This window comes from Manacus vitellinus, unplaced genomic scaffold (genome assembly GCF_001715985.3).
Source record: "Manacus vitellinus isolate BGI_N305 unplaced genomic scaffold, ASM171598v3 scaffold_40_pilon, whole genome shotgun sequence".
Classification (NCBI taxonomy): domain Eukaryota; kingdom Metazoa; phylum Chordata; class Aves; order Passeriformes; family Pipridae; genus Manacus; species Manacus vitellinus.
This window is the reverse complement of record NW_021940541.1, coordinates 4878948-4901287: the sequence shown is the minus strand read 5'-3', so window position 1 is coordinate 4901287 and position 22340 is coordinate 4878948. Positions and strand designations below refer to the sequence as shown.

The 22340-nt window shown below is 43.9% G+C and overlaps 1 long non-coding RNA gene across 1 annotated transcript; it reads left to right on the top strand.

The window, feature by feature from the left end:
• Window positions 1–9656: 9656 nt before the first annotated feature.
• LOC115307676 lies at window positions 9657–13299 on the top strand. Its single transcript, XR_003916024.1, has 3 exons — window positions 9657–9777; window positions 10964–11068; window positions 13187–13299. It is a non-coding gene; the product is annotated as an uncharacterized LOC115307676 (long non-coding RNA).
• The last annotated feature ends 9041 nt before the right edge of the window (window positions 13300–22340 follow it).

Below are 22340 nucleotides of genomic sequence, written 5' to 3'. Positions count from 1 at the left end.
ATTATAGTTCATCCAAGATGATGTGTCTGGTTTGAAAGTCGCAAAAAAACATATTCTTGTTAAAAATGCTGCCAAAAAGCTAAATGAAAACAGCCCACTGCCGAATCCTGTGTTTGCAGCATTACCAGTGGGTTTTTTCAAGGGTGTTTATATAGACCAAGTTTCATTTAACAAGGCAAAAGCCGGAGCTCTCACATACTCCATTATTTCTCTGCAGGTCCTTCTCACCAGGGTTAAGTCTTTACACTACTTCCAAGCAAAGCAGCCAAGAAAAAGAAGAAACAAATGCTACTACTACTGAGCACAGAGGCCTCCTTTGCAAGAAATGTGATTTACGGAACGAAGTTCCTGGCAGGTCTGCCGCGGGCTGTCACAACGTGTGCCTAAAATCCGAGGCTGAAATACGATCCCAGCTCCTTCCAAGATGCACTGTGGCTTCTAGCAAGTTCTTCTGAAAGCACAAGCAGCCCTTTGCTCGGGAGCTGGGCTTTTCCTGCCTGTTTGCCGTGTCTTAGTCGGGCTTTGCCTCTCTGAGTGCTGTTTGGGGGTGAGGACCCTCCTAATTCCCTACAAAGGTGGTGTTAGCGAGCCCTGCTTTGTTGGAAGTTCTGGAAGCTTTTTCATGTAGTTTGGAGAACTGATGCACTTGGAGAGACACAGCACAGAGCTCATCCTGGCACCCAGGATGAGGCTTTGTGGGTTTACTGCCTTTTAGCTCCCTGCTGCCCACACTTGTGCATCAGACACCTGATTGCTGGGAACTGAACCGTGGTGGAGATATCTTTCCATAATTTCATAAAGTGGCAAGGAAGCAACAGCAGCTTGAGGGCTTTCTGGCCCTTGCTGGCCCTGAACTGTCGATGTGGAAGGTATTTTCACTCCCTTTCTGCAGTCCTTTGGGTGTTCTTTTTTTCCCCTCTATGTGAAGCAAATGCCTTTTCACCGTTAAGCCTTTCCTCAGCTGCATTTCAAACCCAGAAAATATTTGACCTCCAGGGAACATTCCTCCTCATTTTTTTGCTGCTGTCTTCCAAACCAGCAGGACAGCAGCATTTGTACAGCACCCTGGTCTACCTCAGCTGGCAGTAACAGGGACCCCATCACTGTGAGAGCCCCATTCCTCAGACTGCAGGATGACCCAGTCTGTGCCCACAGGTCTCACATCACCTGCAGGGAAGGGAACTGCCCGAGAGTGGAGGTCACCAGCTCCTGATGCACTTCATTAGTGAGGAGTGAAAACACACCAATAACCTCTCTCCTGAGATTTTGGATAAAATCCAGTACATCATTCAAAAAAGGAGTTGCTAATGCACATTATCTGCTCGGGAAACTGATATTTTCTAAGAGCAGGAGCTGACCAACTGACAAAATTTTCTGCACAACAAAAGGACAGACAGAAGGAGTCAAACAGAGCCAGCCTGACCGTTGACTTTGTGTTTGCTTTAGCAGGTTTTGGCCCTGGCCCCACTCGAGCCACAAAGTTTTGAAATCCATGCGTTTCTTCATTCTCATCTTTCAGTTTTACAGAAGACTTTTTTTTCCCCCCACAAACGTCTCTGAGGCCGTGTGGGACGTGGTCCAGTTCCCATTAAGGTCAGTGGGAGTGCTGCCACTGCTTCCCTGTGGGTCTCAGCCCTATCCCATTGTATTACATTTCCAACTGCAATTGGAGACAGCTTATTTCAATTTTTTCCTCTCCTAGTGCCCACAATGGGCAAAGTATTTTCCAAACAGAAAAGAAGGTCCCACTGAATGTCCCTAAATCTCTAGAGATACTGGAAAAATTCTTCTAATTAAATACATTTGACATGCAAGATCACAACTGTTCTCTAATAATTTTTTTAAAGCTTCTCTCTCATGTAGCTTTTCTTTACTGTACAATAGCAGGGATTAAATCCTGATTCTGCTGCAGTTCATGGGAGTTTTTCCAATTAGCTTCATTGGATCCATATTGTCTTCCTTCATCTCCATCTTTAACACTAGTGGACCACTACTGAAACTGTCCTGACAGGAACCAATGATGACACAAGGGTCATTTCATCACTGCCAGTCACACACTTGTTTGACAGATTATCTTAATTAAAATGCACCCCCCCCCAAAAAAAAATCTATAAAAGGAATGGATATACATGCAAAAAACAGAAGCCTTGTGGAAAAACTCATTGCACTCCTGCAGAGGTGAACACAGATTAACAGCTGACAGTAGATATGGCAGGGGCAGTAGCTCTCTGCTCTTGCACAGAGACTAAAAACATCCCACCATCAAAAACTGTTAGGAAGTCCATAGTGAGGATTTAAGAAATGCAACAGTGCCAAGAATCATTTGGAAGGGGGACCATTAGCATAATTCTGTTTACAGAAGACTTCATCCTCTGTTTTGGATGTCCAGGTTAACCTTCAGAAAAAAAAAAAATCAGTAAAGTTTCCCCCAAACAAAACAATAAATAGTAAAATGTTAGTTGCACTGTCTGATGTGAAGTGTTAAGGGAAACTACTACGAACAGCTGCTAACCTTGACTTTTATGGGAAGATTTGGAGACAGACAGCTTAAAGACTTCGTGGGCATTCCAAAGGAGGGATTTCATGAAGGAAACACAAATTCACAGCATTTGTGCATGAAGAGCTTTATCTCCTCTCCATAACGAACTGACTAAGGTGCAGTTTGGAACTATTTGGGACTCAAACTAGTTAGTTAGGAAGATTCAAGCGATAGCTGCCAGCCAGCAGGACAAAAGTGACAGTGGCTAATTTGGGGAAAGGTGTGGATGTGATGTTATTGTGCACACATGACAGTAGCACAGATTAGTTACATCATACAGCAGTGTTTTGTCATCAGCATACTCCTCACCTGGAGTTTTTATTGATTATCCCTATTATTTGGAATATTAGTACTTAGCCTTCAGCAGCCTGGAAGGCCTCCTACTGAGAGGTTGCCTGTGCCTGGAGGATCCCACATCACACCAGTGATGACTTGCTGAGACATTTGTGTTAGAGAGCCTGGCCTAAGTGCCTCATTTAGATCAGAGGAGGGAAGTGGTTAGAAAATAGAATGGGAATAGGATGTTTCAGTGGAAGGGACCTAGAATGATCAGATAATGCAACTGCCCAAAAGAATAAACCCAAAGCAGGTAAGACCCTTTGGATCCCTAACCAGGATGCTCTCCCAGGGGGGATGCTGGGAGGATGCATTTCTGCTCGTCCAGGCATCTTCATGCACTGTTGTGCACAAAAACATTTCTTTTTTACTTCATTTAGAAATGGATCCCACAGATAACTAGACTTTTTGCCTTTGGTCCATCATCATCTTCCCTGCACTGATCTCTGCTGTGGTGGTAGTGCTGCTCCTCCAGCCCTGCTGGTGTGAACACTGCCTGCTTTGCTGGCAAAGGCTGAAGCCCTGAAGCAGGCTGTGACTGGTGGCAGCTCCCTGGCTGCCAGACCAGCCTCTCAAAGTCACCAGCTCTGTGCTGGCCTTGAGTTTACACACACGCTCATGCTGTATTTACCAAGGTCAAGTAAGCTGCACACATTCTTTATTTACCAAAAAAATATCCATGTTTGGGTGGCGTGAACCCAAAGGAGGAACTCTGAAACTGCTTCCTGCTGCTGGAAAAGGGCAGTGCCTGGATGCCTCCCATCACATCAGCCTGGACTGAACTTGTAGCCACTGGGTGAGAATCAGACCATCTCTCCAGCCATTCCAACCCAGCTTGTGGGAAGGAGCCTTGACAGGGCTCCAGCAGAGCCAGCAGTAAAGGTGTGTGATAGAGGCCACCTCTGCACACTGATTTCTGGTCTTACTCATTCCCATTTTTATCAGCCTTTAGGCTGGTTAAGTAATTGATGTGGCCAAAAAAGAAAAGAAAAAAAAATTTGGGCATAGTTAAAGATCCATAAATAATGCCATTAAGTAAAAGGGATCCACAGCTTGCACAGTAATATCTAAAGCAACAGATATCATCAGGGATCCCTGTCTTCTCTCAAGTAACAAGTGATAAAACAAGAGCAAATAGCCTCAGGTTGTGCCAGAGGAGGTTTAGATTGGATATTAGGATAACTTACTTGATTGAAAGGATGGGCAAGCATTGTAACAGGCTGTCCTGGGAAACTGGTGGAGTCACCAACCCTGGGGGGATGTAAAAGACATACAGATGTGGCACCTGGGGACGTGGTTTGATGGTGAACACTTAGAGGTCTTTTCCAACCTTAATGATTCTGTGATTCTCTCCTAGCCCCAACTCAAAAGCCATATTAAGTTCTTGTCAGGGTTTAGGTTTTGCTAATCACCTAGCAAAGGATTTGGAGGGTGTATCAGGTTTCCTCCCTCTTTATCTCCCTTGTCTCTCCTCTGCATATGAATGAATAGGGACTGAAGAAACAAAGGGCAAATGCTCCAGGTGGAGCTCCCCGTGTTTCCCTGCCCCAGCAGCAACCTGCCAAGCCCTCATGGCTGAGCTACAGAAGCCCCAAAAAGATTGAAATAGCTGCCCTGGTCTTGGGGCTCTGCTGTTTTTTGATGCTTCTCTCTTTGCTGATTTCCCAGGATATAAGTGAGAGAGAGAGAGAGAAAGAGAGATCACGTTTCTAGGGTGACATCAGTCCACTCCCATTTTAGGCAGCTGGTGGCTTGTGAGCAACCTCAGTGAAATGCCACTTGCTCCTGGAGCTTGGACAGAGAGCTGGACATGCAGCATCCTTGGTGTGAAGGTGCAAAAGAGAAGCCAAGTTGGGGATCTTTTAGGTAGCACTATACTCCAGTTTGATGTGCTCAGATACACCAGAAAGGATGGCAAGCCATCAGTCAAATAAGACAGACATCTCCAGGGAATCTGAGAGGGAGAAATACACTTTGTCTACTTCTTTAACATTTTTAAGCATGGAGAATATACTTTGAACACAAGGAGTGCTTTTATCTGTAACTATCAGGGCAAGCTGGACAAACACCATTATCCATGACCTGAAAAGCAAACCTGGAGCCCCAGTTCAGCAGAGCTTTTATTATACATAGTTATTGAACACATGTGTAAGCCCCATTTAAACTTATAAAACTTAAAGATGCACTCACATTATTTGTTCAACAAGGATCAGCTCAGGGATGTACTTAGAGTACTTCCAGGGTTCAATCAAGTTGTTCCTCATCTGCCTTCTATTCTCATTAGTTATATACTCACTAAGAAAGTTCTTCACTTTTTCTGCATCTTCTTTTATAGTAAAGGCTCCCCACAACAGCTGTGGACAAGATTCCTCTCCTGTTTGAGGGCATATAATCCTTAGCATGGGCAATATAAACAGGCTCAGCTGCATAAAACAAACTGGATTTTGCTGGTACTTTTCCCATATCTAAGAAAACCTACGCTAGTGGGTTTTTTTTAAACATCAAAAACATTTGGCTGCATAAACAGCCAGAAGTGGTTATATACTTTGTAGGGTTATTGGAAGTTAGAATACTTGCTCATGAACATACTGAATGGATTTTACTGGTTTCCCATAATGGAGCCCAGGCTGGCATTGCTTTAGACATTTGAGTGCAGAAGAAATGTCAAGCATGCACTCATCCCCCTGACTGCAGTTCAAATCAAACAAACTGGGCTAGACAAGCTAATAACAAGCTCTGTTCACTCCAGAAAGGCAGCTATGGAAATATGCCTCATTTTATATGCTATTACATGCATGATCTGAAAAGGCCACTGAAAAAGGAACAAGCACTGTTCTTTCTCTTTTTTTCAAAATGACCAGTTTCAAGCTACTTATTGAACAAAAAAACCCAAACCAACACATTGTACTTTCAGCGTGGATGTGTTCATAATGCAGTTTTCCCTGTCATAAACTATGATTCATGTAACTAGAATTTCCTTACTAATATAAATTGGGAACATATACAGAAACCAATGTTACCAAAACTTGAAAGTAAATTAGAGCTAATTTTTGGGGGTTAACTTATGAAGGCAATAGGACATGTCTTGTTGTTTGAAGCTCTAGTGTCAAAATATAGAACAAGCACAATTTATAGTTTGCTTCTTATATAAAAATTAACATTTAAACTTTAATTTTTTGTAGCTATATTTAAGAGATGGCACGAAGACAGAAGAACACTGTGAGGTCTGGTGCTGCTCTGTCTTCAGGGTGGTTTGCCATTTCCCTTTTTAGAAACCAAAAGCCCCTTTTCAGTTGGCATCTGAACAGCTTTATGGGGTTTCTCAGTGAAGATGGGAGGAAGGCACATTCCCTTCCATATACATCTCTCTGTGCTATAGGAAATCACCTTGAAGCAGTCCTGGCATGGCTGGAGATGCCTCCAGAACTGAACTCCCAAAATCAGCAGCCTGGTGCCTTGAGTGAGTACATACTTACATATGTACCTCTTTCTTTCTAAATTCCTACACCTACATTCTAAATATTTACCCTAGCAAACATTACCCAGCCTATGGATTCCAGCTGCAACCAGCATGTGCCTCCCTCTGCATGGATGGCCTTTCCAAAGGCTCCTGAGTGCCCAAAGCATCAGACTCTGCTTCCCTCCAAAACAGCTTCTTGTCACAGAAACATAAAAGGTCACGGGAGCAGTTTGCAGCCTCTCTCAGCAAAGGGAATAAATGTGCAAACAAAGCCATTAGCAGTTTCCAAAATAAACCCCTATTCCTGGTCGCCAGGACCGCAGAGTGCCACATATGCACTGCACAGAAATGCCTGCTCACGTGTCAGCTGAGCAGCTGGGGAGAGCTGGGAGCCAAAGGAACGCTCTCCCTTCCACCACAGAAATGCCACCTTAATTAATTATTTTGATTCTGTGAGCTTTAAAGCATTAAAGATAAGCACGGGGTGATCAAGAGAAGGGTTTTCACCTATCAGCCGACTTTACTGCTGTCTCCAATTAATACTCACATACAGCAGGTGTCACTTCAAAAAAAAATTAAAAAAAATAATTAAAAAGCTGTCCTGGAGTAGCATATTCCTGAAAGGACACACACACAGAAATTACTGGGGAGCCATCTGTGCCACAAAACTTTCAGCAGAGATGCAGCGGCCAGGAAAAAGTCAACAGCAGTGAAGGCAAACATTCTGAGGTGAGATATGGCAAAAATGTTTGAGTCAGCACTAATAAAGATTTTTCCTGATTATTGCTCTCCTTATCAGGCTGGCAGGGACAATTCACCCCTCTTGCACTTCCCCAGTGCTCCAGGGCAGGCGCCCCTCTCTCCCCTCTGGCATCCCCGTTGGAATCGCTCCCGCTCCCCGAGGCTGTCTCGTTTGTCTGTCGTCTCTCCCAAAGTTTGTTTTCCTGCTGCTATGGTTCTCCCGTTGCTGGTATAAACACCAGCAGAAGTCTCCTGCGTGACTCAGGCTGTTTGCTTTGGTAGGAACTCCTTGTCGCATCTGCAAGACCCAAGCCAGGTCCTCCAAACATCAACCTTCTCAAACCTGGTCTTGCCCTCTCCCTAAAAATTCCACATGGATTTTGTAGCACCAAACCAAAGATTTATCAGGAGACCATCCTCATTGTCTTTCTCAAGTCTCCCACTAAACCTCTTACCTTCAGATTACAGAGCTCCTGGAGCAGAAAACACATCTTCTGGTTTAAAAGGCTCCTGCTATCTTCTGGCCAGAAACAAATAAACAAATCCATGTGAAGCCCGGTTTGAAACAAGCATTCAAACAGCTGAGGAGGAATTAAATAATTGATAGTGACAGGTATTAATGGGGCAAACAAATTTACGGAGGCTGCAATTATACCCAGGTTGTACTTGTTTGAAATGTTAACTGTCTGATGAGACTTAACACCCAGCTAATGAGCTTTTAAAAGTAATTCCCACAAGCCACCACCTTCCTTTGCTCACAGAAGGGAAGCAGAGTGTCTGGCAATTGCCATGGCCATCAATCCAGGACTAGCAGCTAATCCCGTTTTATTACCATCATTAGCCAAATACATCGACCATCCACACAGCAGCTGTCTGCTCTTCCTCTTTCTCCCACTCTTCCTCTCCCTTCCTGCTCTCCAACCTCGGCGTCTCCACATATTAGATAACGCTGTCGGTCCACCCAGGTTACTCTCTCTGAGTGTTCCTTTTCTCCCTGATATCCAGCCCACTGGAAAGGTGTTCAGGTCATGCAGCTGCCTTGTGATCCTGCACGTACACCTCCTCCACCTGGAGCTCCAGGAGCTTCCCTACAGCTCCATGAAGTTCTGAAAATTAAACTCCCTTTCTTGAGGCTGGATGTGGCCAGTCTTCCCCAAAACCAGTTCCTCTGTAGCCAGCAGCTCCTACCTGGGCTCTGCTCAGCCATCCTCACCACTGCTCTTACACTTTGCCCTCTCTGTGAAGACATCATTAAACTCACACAAAAAGGGTCTAAGATCAAAAAGTGTGTATGAAAAAAAATCCTTACAATTTGATATGGCCAAAAAATACGTTTAAAATACGAAAGACTACACACTTTCTTCTTGCTTCTATTAAAGAGTCTGCACTGGGGAGGGGCTGTGGAGATTTGCAACACCTGGGAGGTGAAAATGTGCAAAGACCTACGCTAGGAAACAAAACTGGAGAGAGTAATCCATGAACATTCAGTTTATGTTGTTTCAGAGAGAGGTGAGCAGAGTAAATGAAAACCATTGTTAGAGCCACACGTGAAACACTTTGCAGGCTTTATTTGTTTAACTTCAGGTGGTCCACGGACTTCTTTTTTTTTTTTTTTCCCCGAAAGGCTTTTCATTAAAAAAAGGTGGCTAAAGAGTACTGGAGTTATTTTACCTGCACGGCAAGGAGCAGGCAGCCTTCCTTCAGCCCGCAGAAAGAAACAAAGAACAAACTCACACCTGTGTCTCAAGCCAAAGTAAGTAAACAAATGCAGTGAGTTATGGGACCATTCTCTCAGCTGCCTTTGCTTGTTTGCTCGCCCAGCTCCTTTTCTTCATGGCAAGGGGCCATTTTAAAAAATCCTTTGTCTGCTACTATTTACATTACAAAGTGTGTCACGGAGAGTACAAACCAACATCTTCAAGCCCAGGTGTCCAGTGCTGGGTTTCTGGGTGAGTGCTGTGCAGAGCTATCCAGAGTTCTCAGAGGGAAAACTTTATCAGACCATTTTTTCCTCAGGTGTGAGTTACCTTTCCTCCATTATGAATGCCCCAGGCCAGATACCCAGTTTTTGATCCATTGAAAGCCTGCCCAGACACCTGGTGAACCACCCCAAAAATTTCTGAGTGTATCAATCCCTGCTGGGTCAGCACTGATGATGCTATGCCAGGAATCCTGTGATCCTGCTGCTGCCTGAAAACCAGGAATATCACCTGATGAGAGGAGAAGAGTAATGACTCGGGGGGACAGAAAAATACCATAAAATAACCTTACCAACATCATATGCTAACTTAGCTGATTAAAAGCACTTTATTCCTGCATTCTTCACCTGGCATCAAATGACAGAACCAATAATGTTATCATGTGCCAGCCTGCACAAGCCAAGCCTTGCTAATCTCTCCTCACTCGTTCTCCCCGCGCTGTGCCGCAGTGTGCCGCAGTCCCAAGGAGCTGAATTGCCCCTTTGTTATGTCAGGTACAGTTCCCAGCCCTGGTACAACCCCATTCCTCCTCCCCAGAGTGCCCATTGTCCCTGGTTGTTTACTGCGGGCGCTCTCGCTCTCCGCAGCGCCGGGACATCTGGTGACTGGCAGCACTGGGCATTGCCCCGCTGCCCAGCATCCTCAGCAGGGCAGTGAAACAAAGCCCATCAGTGTCTCTTGGTACACCAGCATCTCAGATGAGCAGGGACAAGACAAATGAGGTTGCTGAAGCAGTGTCTTATCCTTCATTTCCTTCGTGGTATCGCAGCCCTGGATGGGAAACCGCCGTCTCCGTGCAAGAAATTCGGCTGGCTGCATCCTGCACTGGCCTAGTCACAGCACAGAAAGAGATGCTCAGGCAACCCAGGGCCACAGAACAGCTTTGTGCTCTGTTTGCAATATATATTCTCACGTCAAGCCGTGTGATGCAGCGATCCCAGGCCAAAACCATAATTCAAAACAACCGGCTGGGGGGGTTTCAAAGTGAAATGGAGTGGTGGCAAGAGTTTTCAGATACTCAGCACTGGCCTCGGTGCTTGTTGAACCCCAGCTTCACCACAAGGGTCTGTGACAAGAGGCAAAGCACTTTGGAAAGGTCCAGCCAATTTTCCTGCTTGATGGAAAGGGTTTGTGCAGCATTTATTGTCCTCTGTGTAGAGAGGAGGAGACTGAGGAGCAAGGAGAACCGTAGGATGTGGGGTTGTCAGGGAATGGGGGAAAGTAAAACTGAATGAATAAACTGCTGTACTTATTTTAGTTGCATGAGACAACCTTACAGACAGAAAGCCACAGGCATAGCCCTGAGGAGCAGCCAAACAAAACTCATCATGGCAGAGCAGGAGAAAGACATTATTAGGCAGAAAGGAGGAAACAGAGAGATGAAAAAGTTAAAGAACTGGGTCATTTCATCAGCAAGGTGATCCCTTTCCTTAAATTAACTGCATTTATACGGTCTGTAACAGTTTGTAATTATGTTTGTAATTGTTTTATTCCTTATGGGTGGCATGATTGAAAAGCACGTGGGAGTGGCTGAGTCAGATCCATCCCCCTTCCCACGGGAGCAGCAGTGGATGCCTGGTCCTCACAGCTCCTACCAACTTCCTGGGCGCTTTCTCAGCGGCCTTTTTCATCTGAGTCACTGCATTTCATAACTAGTGATGAATTCAGCCTTCGTTCATTTTCTTAGTTAATTTTTAAAAGTGATTTCTAATTCTGTCCCACACAATATCCTGTGGCAATGAGTCCCACCATTAATTTTGTGGTGGACAAAAATACTTTTTCCTTTACTAGTCTTACCTGCTGCTTGATCTTTTTACTGCTTATGTTTGGTTTTATTGTAACAATCAATAACTGTGCTCTAATTACATCTGCCTTATAGACCTGACCAGGTTTCCCTCTCTCCTCCAGATCAGTAGGAGGATTGTTCAGCAGGCAGTTTTGGAGAGAGGATATTTCCTCAAGGAGTAGGCAGCAAGGAAGAAAGCAAAAAAAAAAGGAGACATTAAGACTAAGGTAACGGAAAGACCAAGGCTGTGGGAATTGAAAAGGTGTGAGGCACAGCTTGGGGTTGAGTGATTGATGTGAGGTCTTTAAGCAAAGCCCAGAATGTGATGAGTTTCATTTTCATAAAAAACACTGCAGTCATTATGTGGTGGCCAGAAGGCTGTACAGCACTAAATATTGCTGATGTTGAAGACCTTCTTTTTAAGAGCTTGGATCTTAAAATATCATGTGTGGGCACCAGCAAGCAGTTATTTGTGGTGAGTGGTTACCAACGGACAGAGAGCCCAGCTGCCATAAACATTGCAACTTTATTTTCTTCCTTTGTACTGCTATCCCAGAAATGTGCCAAATAAAACACGTTCCTCCGAACAGACCCACTATTATTTTATGGTCTCGCCATGCTGGGTTAGAAAATTGCAGTGTCATGAAAACATCCTTTAAATAAATAATAAAACACGATATTCCTAAGACAGGGTCTTTCATCTTGAGGGAGCCTGCACAGCCTCACCACCCCCCCAGCCCTTCCACTGCCGGGACAGGTACCAGCCCTCACCAATATCGCTCAGCGCTCCAGGCAGCAAATGTGGAGTGAATAACGTGTGGCATTTAACAAGCAGTGCAAAGGCAAGGAGAAAAATTAAAAAAAAAAAAATAAAAATCCAATTATCCTTACTGGGAAGTGGGCCAAGAGGCTGGAGTGAGAACCTCAGTGGGTCGAGAGCAATCAGGGTCCTGTTGCGACAGCTCCCCGGGGAGGGGGGTGACTCCAGCTCCTCCTTGCTCCAATCAAATTGATGAACGTTATGTTTAACATCATCAACACCCAAATTCTGGAGGTTTTGTGAGTGGTTTTCCTCCCAGCTACTGCCTACGTGGTATCTGACATTGTCCTGGTCCTCCAGAGAGTTCAAACATGAGAAAGGGCACAGCATTACTGAGCTCTGTGAGCTTATAAGTGGCACTTGGGACGTGGTTTAGTGGTGGACTTGGCAGTGGTAAATTTATAGTTGGGCTTAATGATCTTAAAGGTCTTTTCCAACCTAAATGATTCTATGAAATTCAAATTCCACTTGACTTCCATCCTCTTCGTTCATCTGCAAAAAAAGAACTTTTTCCTGTTAACAAACCCATGAAAATACACACTGTGCCTTCTGCATCATGGTTTACATACCACTGTGGGGCTGTTTCTGTAGAAGTAAAATTTTTACCCCTTAGATTTTACAATCTGAATTGCAACAAAGCAAGGTAATGGACGTAAAGGAATGGAAAGAATAAAACAAAACTGCAGGCATAGAAAGAAACATGTGCTTATAACAAATGTACACAACTTTGCCTGACACATTCAAATGAGTCAGCAAAAAAACAGATAGAGAAAACAAATTCAATGCCCAGTTATTTAAAAAAAAAATCTAAATTTTTAGACTGGACACAGCTTTATTCGTGATCCAGACTGAGAAAGGCAGCTGAGAGCAGAGCCTCAGAGCAAAATGCAGCTCCCCTCCAGTGACTTACTGCAAGTGATGTTTTCTTGGCATGGCCTGCCTTCTCTGGGGAATTGTCCAGCCCCTGTCCCTGGTTAGTGTGTTTGGGCATTGGGAACACCCCCAGATAACATTCCCTTCCAGCTGGAAATCTGTCAGATCTCTGAGATCATAGTCCCACAGGGGAGGTGAGAGGACATCCAAACCCTGATGAAGCATCAGTTGCTTCTGTGCAAAGACTTAATTTTTTTCTTAATAAAATAATAGAGAACTTGTGAGGATCACCTATTTCAGAGTACAACCAATCATTTTGCTCCACTGGACTTCATTCTAGGAGTTAAATACATCATTCTGTGAGTGAAGTAGTTTAAATATTATGTGATCCAACAATAAACATAAATTTCAGTGATTACTTCAATTTTAGTGTCCCAGCAAAAATATACCTTCACCTTTCATACTTATTACACACACTTAGGAAAGAAAGGGAAAAAACCATGTTTCTTTTTTCCATTTTACTCACCTTACTTTTTCTCTCAGGTCTGGAGTGACATTTCAGCTAAGGAAGCAGACCAGAGGACCATTTCCCCCATCATTATGCAGAGAACAGAGGCTGCAGTTTTAAAATTTATCTGTTTTTTTGCACCAGTGACAACGAGAACAAGAAGACCATGCCATAAAGCTCCTCCATGCCCTCTTTCCAAATTCTGCTGCAGCAGGAATGCCAGTAAAAATATCAGTTTTCTGTTGGGTTGTGTGTAGCAGTGTTCCCCTGGAAGCAGTGTGGAGGCTCCAGCTGCCCACAGGCACAGCCCCGAGCCATGAATGCTGCATGGGCTGCATACAAAATTCTCCTTACCTTTGGATCTGGAAAATTAAATAAAATAAATATGTTTTAAAGAATTCCCACTAAGTGAATTCTCACTTTGGGAAGTATATGGAATCGGGGCTTTTGTATAACAATAATAACAGCAATAATAGTAATAATAATTGCATTTGGAGCAGTATGTCAGAGGGCTTCTCTTAGGAAAGCAGCCTGAGATTAATGGGAATGATACAGGAAGCACTTACAGATACAGAATGAATGACCAGGAGATAAGGAGGACAGGAATCTGCTTATCCAGGGTTTGTGCAGAGGACCCAGTGCATTTTAATGCCCTGTTCATAACTGGTGGTGGGAAAAGCTAAATACACTCAGACCTTTAATTACCTAACTGTTCTTTTGGATTAGGCAGGCAGCATGCAAGAGGTGGTGTTAATGCTGCAGCAGATGAGATCTGCAGATCCAAGCTCACATCTGATTATAGGTTCAAATCTGTGGGTGCAAAATTAAAGGCTGAATTCCAACCAACTTTTAAAAGTTGCCTTTCAAGTGGTGAAACAAGAGCCTCCACCCATTCCCCAGCTGCCTGTGATTTATCTGGGCTGTAAGCTTGCCCAGCATCATTGGCAGGTAAAGAGGCCCTCAAGCCTGGTATTCAGGACTAGAGAGAGTTAAGGGTACTTTTCCATGTAAAGTGAGTTTGGAAGAGGAATGCCTTGAATTTTGATGATATTGGCCTGGTTCTCAGCTCCAGGGCGGTAATGCAAAGCAGTGCTACTGCATTCCACTTGCCAGGCTGAGGAGCAAGTATGAGCCACAAGTGAGCAGTAAAGGCAAGTGATTAAACAGCAGGGCTGCCCTCCACCTCCCTCCCAAAGGAGGGTGAGGAATGATGCAGCAAATAATATGATGCTTGCAACAGTCAGGCAGAAGCTGAAACGTTTTTAAAAAAAAACTTACAGAGTCTTTTTTTGTTTCTGGTCTGTGAGACTCAGGCAAAAGCTGTTTCCTTCATGTTAGATGAGCTCTGCAGGATCATCTCCATTAGCAGACACTTTCAGTGGTGTACTCCTATCAACCAGCTTTACCAGAACTGGACCAGGACAATACCCACCTATTCTAAACCTAATTTTGAGCTCCTTGCAAGTAGGAGCAGAAAGTAGGATGGTTTTGCAGGACGTTCTGGGAGAGCTGGGCACGGCTGAGAGTTGGCGCAGGAGACACAGCTTCTGGGCAGAAAGCTCTGAGGAGCTTTGCTCAGTGGTGTGCAGAGCTCAGTCTTTCCATTCAGAGGTCCAGGGCTGAACAAAATGCCCAAATCCTCTCTCACCCTGCAGAGAGCCACGTGCTTGTTTTCCTGGGGTGGGGGGAATAACACCAGAGGCACTGGGATGACAATAGTCCCTTCAAGTCTGCAGCTCAGATTTTGTCTCATGGGCAGGGCTGGAGCTGGAGGAAGGTAGAAGCTCTCTCTAATCAAACCCAAGGCTACATTCCAGGTTTTAAAGCACAGGTAAGACCCAGAGGGAAGCCTGCCCCCGTCCCATATAATTTCCTTGTGACTCTCAGCAGTTCTGCTGCTCCACTCCCCTTCCCTGCTGGCACACACACCAGACAAGTGCTGTTTTTCCCAGCTTGTTCACCATGCTGGCACATCAGGGGAAAACAAAACAGATGAAACTATTCATGATGCCAAGGGGAGAGAGACATCTCTCATCTCTCTGCCAGCATCCAGCCATGCAGCTCCAGCTGACTTCTCCCACCAGCAGTCTTTACTGCAGCAAATCCAGCTCTGCTTCATCCCTGTAACCTGGCTCCACTCCATGGGAATATGGCCTCTGCCTTGTTTGCTCTCCCAGGGAGAAACAGAAGTCCCTGCAGTCCCCCCCCAAAGGGGACAGTGGCCTTGGGAATGTCTATTCCATTTGATGACTTCCACTTCTTTACCGAGGACTGTCTGAGGTGCTGCTGAAAACCCCAAGGTAGCTTTTGGCTCCACAGACTTGAAACAGAACAACAAAAACTGAGCTCCATAGACCCAGGACAGTCAATAAGTGCCTTATGTTTGGGGAGCAAAGGACTGGACCATTCACTGTCTTCCTTGTGGAGAGATTCACCTGTTCATCCCAAAAATGCTTTTCAACCCTCTGCCATCACCAAGTAATCCTTCAGAAAAACACAGAACCACAGAGTGGTTTGGGTTGGAAGGGACCTTAAAGATCATCTCTTTCCACCCCCCTACCATGAGCAGGGACACCTTCCACTAGCCCAGGTTGCTCCAAGCCCCGTCCAACCTGGCCTTGGACACTTCCAGGGATGGGGCAGCCACAGCTTCTCTGGGTAACCTGTGCCAGGGCCTCCCCACCCTCACAGAAAATAATTTCTTCCCTATATCCAATGTTAGACTCCTGGAAACACAGAAGTTGGGCTAAGATTCCCCAGCTCTTAGATCTGCAGGTTTATGTGCTTTGAAACCCACTCAACACAATTAGTTCTAGAATCAAAATCTTTCACCTGATGTGAATTTGGAGGCACTGGTAGCCAGGTGAAGGTGAGGTCCAGCATTTGCCACAGGAGGAGTATCTCTAGCAATTATTTCTAGTTTACATAAAGCAGCTTGATGTGATTCAAATTGAAGGAGCCACATGAGCTCACTCAGCTATTTTTATCTCTAAATGATGTATACCAGGAGGATAGATTTTTCCCTTTTCTCTTTCTTCTGTTGACATTACCACTGCAGATTAAGGCAAAGGTCTTTTAGGAACTACCTCCTTTTTGGAACTTGATTCTGATGACTCTTCAGTCCTGAATAGCTTGAGATAGTCACTGGAAAGCCTCATCCTCAAATCCTATATTTTGATAATATTATTCTCTTATGTCAATGCTCCTTCAGTTTTCCGGGTAGACACCTATTCCAGGCTGCCAGCAGGCAGGTTAGGAATGCATCAACAGAGCTGAGGAGGAGAATCACAGAATCACAGAATCTGCCAAGTTAGAAGGGATGAGTGAGGCTGTAGGGAAAAAACCCACACCGTGACAGGAATCAGGAGGAGGAGTGGTCCCTCTGAGTCTTTCATTGGCCATTTCCTTGATACCCATTATGGCTTTGGTGACATGTCTAATTTCAAATCCCGATTTTAATTACATTTAATGACACGTTTCTTTCCTCTGCCCGTTTTCTGCCTGATTACTCAAGATGAGCCGAAGAGCCAAACTTCAAAATTACCTCCAGTTTCCAAACCACCTTTCACACTTGCTGTTAATACCATCAGTATTTTACGTTATTCCCATAGATACATCACCAGGCAAACATACACAGTCCCTGCCCTGCAGAAATTTTGGTACAGGCTTGGGATGTGACGAGGAACAAGCCCTAACAGCACTGGGGCTGGAGAGAGTGAGGTAACGATGTGCAGGCACGTGCACAGCTCGGCTGATTTCTGCTCAGAGATTAAATCATTTTTTGGTTGTTGTTGTTTATTTAATTATTGAACTCAGAAGAATTTCTAGCAATCCTCATGGGATCTGGGACCCATTCGTGTCTATTGCTCATGTCTAAATTAAAAATGGAAAACAGATGGTGGGTTATTAGATGGCTGCAACAGAAGCTGACAATCTGTTCTGTCCCCACGTCGGCAGGGGAGTGAGTGCTACAATATGTGGAATCCAGTCCTAGCTGTGTGTCACAGGTGTTGATCCAGTGTCTCTGCACAGAAATGAAGCAGCCAGATTTATGTCCTCCAGCTCAGCTTCGTGGGCTTGCTCTGAAGGTTACTCACAAAGCAAGAGGAAGAAGATCAAAGGCTTCAGTTAATGTGAATCTTGAAGCTTCACCAAATTGAAAATCCCTCGTTGCAGACAGAATCAAACCCTGCTTTGTCTGTAGGAAATGGAAGTTGAGATAGTTAATGTTTAAAATTCCAATATATTAAAATATTACCAAATCCTTTGTTTTGCTGTAGCTGTGTTATCAGCAGAACCAAAGAGAATGCTGGTGACAAAAGACACAGGCTGAGTGAAGAAATCAGCCTTTCAGGTAGTAAGAAATAAATCAGATTAACACCCAGGGAAGGGCAGCATTGGACAGTGCTTGTGGGAGGAGGTGGATACAACTCGGGTGTGTTTCTGCAGTGAAGGACAAGGAAAGGCTGAGCTACAAGGTTTTTTTTTAATGGGTATGCAGTGTCTCCTTAAACAGCTTAGGGAACAAGATGTAGTGCCAAAATAATTTGTGAAATCATCCAGGTGATAGATAATCAATATTATATGCTCCTGTCAGATACATGTGGTACACACAACTCACCTTGGCAGCATTCATGCCTTGGGCTCCCTTGCAGACCAGTCACTCTTTTTGCAGTCTCCGTGTCCCAAGTTGTCTTGTTGAGCATCTGACATGTGCTTCAGATGTGAGATAAATCCCTACCCAGCACTGCAGGGACACCAATCATTTGGGAAACCTTTCCCAACCTCACCCAACCAGTCAGGAGCATTTTCTGGGCCAAGCAAAAGCGACTCCAGACCCTCAGGGTAATGCTGTCCATTGGGGCTTATTTAGCAGAGACCTTTGGAACAGTGGGAAGGAATTATGATGCTGGTGAGGGTCTTGTGAAGCCAACATTTAGAATTCACCTCTGCCCCACTGAGACACTGCACAAGCTGTTTAATTCTGCTTTTCGGGTCTTCTCTGTGAAATGGGAGCAGTGTGATTCTTCCTCCCAAATGGAGGGAGATGCAACAGCAAGAGCATCACCACACAGCAGATGCTGCACAAGTGGGGACAGTTTGCTATAGAGAAGTGCTTTAAGTTGTAAAGTTCAGTGATCAGAAGATGAAGCCCTTTAAAGCTTTTTTCCTCACTACCCTGTGGCTGATGGGCCATGAGAAGCAGGTGGAGCATCCCACAACCTGGGGCTCTGCTGCTGCTGGAGGTCAAATGTTCATAGATGGTCTTTCTTAGCAAATGGAGGCTGAAATACAGCCTGAAAAGACATTTATTGCAATTCAGGAATCATGAACTTCAGCAGGCACTCCCTGCACTCTCAGCCTATTGAATACCTGCCAAGGAAGGAAACCTGCCATTTCTGTAGCAGCATGCATCTTTTGTTTGCCATGGTATTTTTCAGGGGGAACATTAGATCTGCCTTAGCAAAAAAATTAACATCTGGAGATTCTCAGTTTGGAAATAGCAGGTGATGGGTTTTGGCAAAGGACAAACCCATGACAAAGAATTTAATATAAGACGGGATAGCTCATGGGACCAGGACTTTAAACTTCCAACTGGGGTGTGAAATGGTGCTTACCAATAGTAAATGGTGGAGTATTGCTAAATGTTAATAATCTTTGCATCACACCACCATCTTCCTATTTACATATATATTAAAATGACCACGACTTTCCTGTTTGTATTTCCTCACTGGAAACATCCTGGGAAACAAGATTATTAATGAAAAATTCATAAAATTAAAGAATCATGTGGAAACATTGGAGAGCATTTTTAAAATGTGAGTTCCTGGTTTGCAACCATTCCCATTTTCTCAGGGAATCTGCTTCCAAGAGCTGTGTTTGTGACCTGTGTTGGGTGTTCACAAAAATACACACACTATATCCACAATGATCCATTGCCTGGCAGCAGCCCCCAGAAGCCTGTAGGGATGGGGAGTTTGAAAGTGTAAGATAGCTTTAATATATCCATATCCAGGCACCCTGGGGATTTTTTTTCCTTAACATATTCTTGCACTTCTTGCAATGACGTATTTCATTTGGTGTGGATAACACACATAGCAAATGAAAAATTAAGTTTTGCATTTCTGTTTTATACTTGCTTTGGACAACTAAGAACCCTGGCCTTTATAAGCCACAGATTGTTTGGGACAGCCCAAGAATCAGATCAGGGAAAAGGAAAAGGTGAGAACTACATCTCTCTCTCCCCTTTAACTGGCTTAAGGGAGGAACAAATTAAACTGGGCTAGAAAATTGCTCCTAAGCCTTGAAGACCATGGGGCAAGAGAAGGAACATGTTCTGTCGTCTGAAAAACCAAATTATGTGAAATGCTAAAACCACAGGATTTGTTTACTACAGGAAGCACTTACATTTCCAGACTTGAGAGCGCTTTCTTCACAACCCTGATTAAAATTACTCATCAAAACATTGCACAGAATTAACTTCATTTCATATGGTGAACAATTATGCAGCTTGGGTGGAGTGGAAAATATCCAGTGCGTTATTAGTTGTGTTTAGCAGAGGCATGTGGCAGAATGTCTCCATTTTCCTGTCTTGGAGCTGTGTGCCAGTGCAGACTTTTACCAAGAAAAGCAAAGGTGAGCTGGAAAAGCTCAGACTTTGAAACATCAACACAGGAGTGAGCAGCTGCAAAACAAGGATTTTTTCAAAGATTTTGTTCTTCACATAAACTCACTGCAGAAGCAAACTAGAGAAAATAGGCTGTGTAGTGCATGATGCAAGTAGTTTGTTAGAGGACAAACAGCTAGTTTTTCAACAGCTATCTTGGATGTTACAGAGCTGGGACAGGGTGTAGATGAACCCTTCAGTTCTCAGCTCCTGCCCATGTGATGATGCACTCACATGTGACAACCACATTTGAAAGGAAAACTGGTTTTTTTGACTTTGATTAAGCTGATTAAGGTGTTCTCCTCTAGCACCTTTTCCATGCTTAACAAAGTCACAGGATTAGACTCCTCATGATGCCTTTTAGCATTTTGGTGCTGAAGAAAGCTTGACAGGCTTGCTTAGGGAAGAGAGATATAGAAAATAGAGCAAACTCAGCCATGGCTGGGACCTGAGTTCTGGTGCTGCTTGTTTTAGTAGCACAGCTTGGGCTAGGGCACTATTTTTCAAGTAACACTAATCCAGAGTGGATTAATATTTCACCTAAAGCATAATGGCTTATTGTCATAAATTCATCACAAAATTACTGCAATTATAAGTGAGAAATGCACTCCCAGAAAATAGACTTACTGGGGGGGCACGGGGGGGGGAATATTCACTAGGGCACGCAGCTAAAAGAACCTCATGCTGACAAAGCATGTTAAAGATTTCATGTAGAACTCTTATCATGGCCAGCCTGTGTTTGCACAGCCTTTCAGTCAAATGGGTTTTACCAAAGGATATTTGAACAAGAAAAGAACCCTTGAATCAGGCAGACACCACGGATGAAAGACTCACAATTTTGACAAAGCTCCTACAACGCAAGCTTAAAACAAAAGCATGAAACCCCTCCAGATTTGTAGCCAACTTTATTCCTTTCATAGCTCTGGCTTTCAAATACTTTGTGAAAAAAAAACGTTGTCATAACAATAAAGCGTGAATAGTCAAATCCATGTATTCCCAGTTGTTGTCCCAAGCAAACAAGAAAAACATTTCACACTTCACTATTAATACAATGTCCCTTTGTCCCAACACATGAAAGAGCTATTTAAAACAAATAAATGAAGAGATAGCTACATTTTCGTGGAAGTCTGGAATTTTTTAAAAATATTCAATGTATTTTCACGTTTTTGTTTTGCAACTGAATTTTTTCCACCAGCTCTGACTGGACAATACCACCAGAAAATGCCAGAAGATATATAGAAGGGCAATACATTGTGTGTTTCAGTTGCCTGTCATCAACTGAGAATATATTAAGGTAATTAAGAGCCCTGCTAGTAAACCCTGGGGCCTCTGCCCTCGGGTGGTGAAGACTGGTGCCAATGCATTGACTGAAACATTTGAAGTCCAGAATTTGTCCCAGGGTGCCAATCTGTAAATAGTTATTGATAGGTGGCAGTTGGGCAAAACCAAAGATCCCAGGGCCAACAAGGAGAAAGAGTTTGACTGGTTTCACCAGTGTTACGTTTTTCTTCTTCCTGTAGACATTTGTATACAAGTTTTGGTGTTCATTTCATAAATGCACACTTGTTCTTTTGTCATTAATTGCACTATAGCTAAGCCAAACATTGGAAGGTGGATTAAAAGAAAGGGATTCTGCATTTTTCTCCTACCTCTCCCTTTCTTTTGTGTCTTTGCAAAGTCTATAGCACTTCATACATAGACATAATATAGATCAACTGAGTCACAACCAGTACAGCCAGCTCTGTGTACAGAACCTATCTCAATGCAGGATGTGTACTCTGCTCTGAATGGTGTGTGGTTTGCTGATTTTTAACATCTTAAGTATTCAGATTTTCTCTCAGGCTCCCTCAGAATTTTGTAGTAAAGATGATCTCTGAGTACTGAGAAAAAAAGTCTGCTTGATTTATTCATCATTCTCACTATTTGCTCTCGTGGTCCTTATTATTATTCTCTGCTCTCACACTTTATGCTGCCCAAAGTAGCCAAAAACTACCATTCTGAAACTACATAAGCAGGCAAAGTTCAGTGTTAATAAAAGTTTGGCCTGCCTGTACCAATTCTTCGTTTCTCATCCATTTTTGCTTGCTCAATACAACCATTTCTTCCTGGCATGTTAGTCTTACTTTATTATGTGGTTAATGTCACATTAAGGCTTAGAAGAACCCAGACTTTTATCTTCCCTGTGTTCCTCAATAACATAACAAAACATATAACATATAGCATCACATCACATCATGTAACACAACATCACATCACATAATATAACATAACACTTGAGGGGGCCTACAACAAAGCTGGGGATGGGCTTTAGGCAAAGACACATATTCATAGGATGAGGGGAATGGCTTCAAACTGACAGAGGGTTGATTTATATTAGAGATTAGGAAGAAGTTTTGCACAATGAGGGTGGTGAGGCCCTGGCACAGGTTGCCCAGAGAAGCTGTGGCTGCCCCATCCCTGGAAGTGTCCAAGGCCAGGTTGGATGGGGCTTGGAGCAACCTGGGCTGGTGGAAGGTGTCCCTGCCCATGGCTGGGGGTGGGAGTGGGTGACCTTTGAAAGGTCCCTTCCTGCCCAAACCATTTTAGGATTCCATGTTAAAATAACTCCATGAAGCAGTGGGGCTTATGCTA